The sequence below is a fragment of the Sceloporus undulatus genome, chromosome 1 (assembly GCF_019175285.1).
Source record: "Sceloporus undulatus isolate JIND9_A2432 ecotype Alabama chromosome 1, SceUnd_v1.1, whole genome shotgun sequence".
In the NCBI taxonomy this organism is placed as follows: Eukaryota; Metazoa; Chordata; class Lepidosauria; order Squamata; family Phrynosomatidae; genus Sceloporus; species Sceloporus undulatus.
Window position 1 is genome coordinate 350,533,947 of NC_056522.1, and position 6,040 is coordinate 350,539,986.

Sequence of the window (6,040 nt, forward strand, 5' to 3'; positions counted from 1 at the left end):
AGCCCACAAAGAAGGCTGCGCTAGTAACTAGACTAATGTTAACTTGTTAGATAACAGAAACCAGACAATAAGAATGAACTGACAATTCTTGTAACAGAATGATGGAAAATGTTGATCTCTCAAGGAACTGAGTTGAGACTGGTGCTTCCCTCCCTGTTAATAAATGATCTCGACTAATGAGTAAGCAAGAAAATCACTACATTTGCCGACAAAACCAAATTACTGGAATGCAAAAAGATTGTGAAGAACTCCAAAAGGATCCCTCCAAACTGGTGGAAAGGGTATTAAAATAGCAATTTGGTGGCTCTATAAAACTAAGTGTAAAGTGATATACACTGGGGCAAACACACTTACCTCCATGTTATCTGGCAGTGGTGGGGAAGGAGCAAGATCCACAGATGAGTGGAGTCTGACCAATTGAAGCTCCTGGATCCCTTTGTCCACTCCCTATGAGGCTGTGGGAGTTGGGGAGAGAAGAGTCCACACTGTCATCTCCTCAAGCACTGGCTTGAGGAAAGTGATAATACAAGGATGTGCGGGGATAATACATGGGGCGCGGGGTTATCAGTACGCTGATGACACCCAAATAATCTTCTCTATGTCTCCGACTGATGCAGTGACTGAGGATGGCGTCTCTCCTCTCGTGGCCTGTCTGGAGTCGGTAATGGGCTGGATGAGGGAAAACCGATTCAGTCTGAATCCAGAGAAAACGGAGGTACTTGTGATAGGTTCTCCTGGCCCGGGGATGGCGGTGGTTCCACCTGTCCTGAACGGGATCACGCTTCCCGTGAAGGACTCGGTACGCAGTCTGGGGGTGCTCCTTGACTCGTCGCTCCACCTTACATCTCAGGTGGATGCGACGGTCAGGAGCACCTGCTATCAGCTTCGGCTGATCCGCCAGCTGCGTCCCTACCTAGGCCAGGGGGACCTTGAAATGGTAGTACATGCTCTGGTAACCTCTTGATTGGATTTCTGCAATGCGCTCTACATGGGGCAACCCTTGTACCAAACCCGGAAGCTACAATTGGTACAGAATGTGGCAGCCAGACTGGTCACTGGCATATCCAGGGCCAGTCATATAACACCAGTGCTGAAAGATCTGCACTGGCTGCCTATTCGTTTCCGGGCGCAATACAAGGTGTTGGTTATAACCTATAAAGCCCTAAATGGCTTGGGCCCAGGATACCTAGAGGACCGCCTCTACCCATACAATCCGCCCCGCACACTCAGAACATCTGGGCAGCAACTATTGAGGGTCCCAGGGGCAAGATTGGCCTCCACTTCTAGGAGGACCTTTACCACCTCGGCCCCGACCCTCTGGAATTCGCTGCCCGGAGAGCTCCGCTCGGCCACCTCCCTGGCCCAGTTCAAGAAGCGAGTAAAAACCTTCTTGTTCAGAAAAGCATTCCCGGACACAGGCTCCAGTTAGCCTTCCCCCCCTCTGATAGCACTGGCAAGCTGGCCAGAATTGTTTTTTAATGTGATTTTAATTGTAATTGTTTTTGATTATGTGTATGTGTTTTTTACTGTTGTACACCGCCCTGATTGCAAGAAGGGCGGTATAAAAATAAAACTTTTATTATTTATTATTATTAAGGATGAGCCTGCACACAGTTCCCAGTCTTAGTTAGGACTGAGTCTTCGTTGTTCTTTTGCTCTTATTTCCCTGGGCAGGATGGTGGGACTTCATACCAAGGCCTGTTAAGCCAGATGGTAGGCTGGAAGCTTCCTAACCCTGAGCAGTGTTGTCAGGTTTTCAAAACAGCAAGAAGGGACGGTCGAAATTCATGATGTTCAGGGTTGACAATCAGGAAGCACAAGTTTGCATTCTATTGAAATACCAAAGGAAAGTACTAATTTCAGTGAATTTAGCCACATGTTTCTTTGTAGAACTGATCATAGAATCATAGAATCATAGAGTTGGAAGAGACCACTAGGGCCATCCAGTCCAACCCCCTGCCATGCAGGAAATCCAAATCAAAGCATCCCTGACAGATGGCCATCCAGCCTCTGTTTAAAGACCTCCAAGGAAGGAGACTCTATCGCCCTCCGAGGGAGTGCATTCCACTGTCGAACAGCCCTTACTGTCAGGAAGTTCCTCCTAATGTTCAGGTGGAATCTCTTTTCCTGTAGCTTGCATCCATTGTTCCGGGTCCTGTTCTCTGGAGCAGCAGAAAACAAGCTTGCTCCCTCCTCAATATGACATCCTTTCAAATATTTAAACAGGGCTATCATATCACCTCTTAACCTTCTTTTCTCCAGGCTAAACATCCCCAGCTCCCTAAGTCGTTCCTCATAGGGCATGGTTTCCAGACCCTTCACCATTTTTGTCGCCCTCCTTTGGACACGCTCCAGTTTCTCAATGTCCTTTCTGAATTGTGGTGCCCAGAACTGGACACAATATTCTAGGTGGGGCCTGACCAGAGCAGAATACAGTGGCACTATTACTTCTCTTGATCTAGACACTATACTTCTATTGATGCAGCCTAAAATAGCATTGGCCTTTTTAGCTGCCACATCACACTGTTCACTCATGTTCAACTTGTGGTCTACTTGGACTCCTAGATCCCTTTCACACGTAGTTTCATTCAGCCAGGTGTCACCCATCCTATATCTGTGCATTTTATTTTTCCGCCCTAAGTGCAATACCTTACATTTCTCCGTGTTGAATTTCATTTTGTTAGCTTTGGCCCAGCTTTCTAGTCTATTCAGGTCATTTTGAATCTTGATCCTGTCCTCTGGGGTATTAGCTATTCCCCCTAATTTGGTGTCATCTGCAAATTTGATAAGTATGCTCCCAATTCTGTCATCCAGGTCATTGATAAAGATGTTGAATAGCACTGGGCCCAGGACAGAGCCCTGTGGGACCACACTGGTCACTTCTCTCCAGGATGAAAAGGAGCCATTGTTGAGCACCCTTTGGGTTCGGCCGGTCAACCAATTACAGATCCATGTAACAGTTCCTTTGTCTAGCCCACATTTTACCAGCTTGTTTGCAAGTATGTCATGGGAAACCTTGTCAAAGGCCTTACTGAAATCAAGATATACTATATCCACAGCATTCCCTTCATCTACCAAGCTGGTAATTTTATCAAAGAAAGAGATTAGGTTTGTCTGGCATGACTTGTTTCTCTGAAACCCATGTTGACTTTTTGTGATTATGGCATTGCCTTCTAGATGTTCACAGACTCTCTGTTTAATGATCTGCTCCAGAATCTTTCCTAGTACTGATGTCAGACTAACTGGACGATAATTGTTGGGATCCTCTTTTTTCCCCTTTTTGAAGATGGGGACAACGTTTGCCCTCCGCCAGTCTGCTGGGATCTCTCCTGTTTTCCAGGAGTTTTCAAAGATTATTGCCAATGGCTCCGATATTACTTTTGCCAGTTCTTTTAATACCCTTGGATGGAGTTCATCTGGTCCCGGAGACTTAAATTCGTTTAGATTAATAAGGTGTTCCTCTACTATCTCTTTACTTATTCTGTGCTGAAATTCCCCTATTCTGTCCTCTGCTCCATTATCCTCAGGTTGAGCACCCTTTTCTTTTTCTGAGAAGACTGAGGCAAAGAAGGTGTTGAGTAATTCTGCCTTTTCTCTGTCTTCTGTTAGCATTTTGCCATCTTCTCCACGAAGTGGCCCTACTGTTTCCTTCTTCCTCTTGCTGCGGACATATCCAAAAAAGCCCTTTTTATTGTTCTTAACCTCTCTAGCAAGCCTGAGTTCATTCTGCGCTTTAGCTTTTCTGACTTTATCCCTACACATGCCTGCTATTTCTTTGAATTCCTTTTTTGTGATTTCCCCCTTTTTCCATTTCTTATACATGTTCCGTTTCAAACTTAGCTCAGTTGAAAGTTCCTTAGTCATACATCCTGGTTTCTTGAGACACCTCCAGTTTTTCTTTCTCACTGGAACTTTTTGAAATTGTGCCTTCAGTATCTCTCTTTTGAGAAACTCCCATCCGTCCTGAACGCCTTTATTTTTTAGTATTTCTGACCATGGAATCGCTCTCAATACTTCTCTAAGTTTACTGAAATCCGCTCTCCTAAAGTCTAGGATGCGTGTCTGACTATGCCTGGCTTCTCCTTTCCACTGTATTACAAACTCTAGGAGAACATGGTCACTTCCACCTAATGATCCCACCACTTGCACCCCATTAACCAAGTCATCCTTGTTGGTTAGGATCAGATCTAAAATAGCTGACCCCCTTGTTGCCTCTTCCACCTTTTGGACCATGAAATTGTCTTCCAGGCAAGTGAGGAATTTGCTAGGCCTTGAGGATTTTGCTGAGTTTGACTTCCAGCAAATATCAGAATAGTTGAAGTCGCCCATCACTACTACATCTCTCTTTTCTGACTGTGTGGTCATCTGTTCTAGAAAGATATCATCCAATTCCTCAGTCTGACTTGGGGGTCTGTAGTAGACTCCCACCGTAACATCCTTGTTGTTTCTCTCCCCTTTGATTCTTATCCAGATGCTCTCCACCTGGCTTCCATGATTGATGTCCAGGATCTCTTCACTGGTGTAAATATCTCTGACATATAGTGCTATTCCTCCTCCTTTCTTATTTGGCCTATTTCTCTTAATAAGGTTATACCCCTCTATTTACACATTCCAATCATGAGACTCATCCCACCAGGTTTCAGTGATGCCTATTATATCATATTTGCTTTGTTGTACTAGGAGTTCGAGTTCATCTTGCTTATTTCCCATGCTCTGTGCATTAGTGTAGAGACATCGCAGACCATGGTTCCCTTTTACTTGCTGCCTGTGCAAGTTTTTTTGCCTCCCACTGTTGGGTCCTTGCACTGTTTGCCTTGTCTTCTCTATGTCAGTTTGACTATTTTCGCCATCCCTTTCGCCTTCCTTAATATTGTCTCCCTTCCCCTCGGAACTCAGTTTAAAGCTCTCCTGATCAAGTTCTTGAGACTGTTGGCAAAAACATTTCTTCCAACTGGCGTGAGATGCAACCCGTCTGTTGCAAGAAGTCCCTCCTCATGGAACCGCAGCCCATGATCGAAGAATCCAAATCCTTCTCGGCGGCACCATCTGCGAAGCCAGTTGTTCACATCCGCGATTTTCCTCTCCCTTCCTGGACCCTACCCTTCAACTGGCAGAAGAGACGAGATGACAACCTGTACATCCATTCCTTTCAGCTTCCTACCAAGCGCCTCGTAATCCCTTTTGATGTTCTGAATGCTGTGTCTTGCAGTATCATTAGTTCCCACGTGGACCAAAAGGAAGGGGTATTGGTCAGAAGGCTTGACCAGTCTTGTCAGCCTCTCTGTCACATCATGGATCTTTGTCCCTGGGAGACAACACACCTCTCGAGACATCTTGTCAGGCCTACAAATCACTGCTTCTGTACCCCTCAGCAAGGAGTCCCCCACTACGACCACACGCCTCCTCCGAGGCTTAGCAGCGACTGTTCCCTCGGATGGGACTCTCAGGCTCCCCTGCTCTGTCCCTGAAGTCTGTCCATGCTGCTCTTCTTCATCCTCCTTGATAAGGGAAAGAGCTTCGAATCGATTCCCTAGCTGCAAGCTCCCCGAACAATTCCTTCTTGGCTTACTTCTCTTTGTGACATTCCTCCAGCTGTCTGCCTCCTCTGTTTGGCAAGTGACCTCTTCCACCCTAGCATCTTCCTCTGCGTGGTACTCATCCAAGATGGTTAGTTCTATTGTGTCCAGAAAATCCTCTTGTTCCCTAATATGCTGAAGTGTAGCTACTCTGGACTCCAGCTGCTGCACTTTCTCCTCCAAGAGTGCTACCAACTTGCACTTGGTGCATGTGAAGTTGTCCACTTCTGTAGGCAAGAAGAGAAACATCCTACAAGAGTTGCAGGTGACTGCAGCAGATCCCTCGTTGTCCATACTGCAAAGTCTTTAGTAATGAATATAACGGTCAATCTACTGGGAATACTTCTTTAAAGGAATGTACTGGCTGTTATGTTACACTTAAAGGGAAGGTTCTGTTTCAATATCTGATTCTAACCTGATGCCACTTGAGCAGAGTTGTTGAGTTAAAGAACTACTAAAATTCT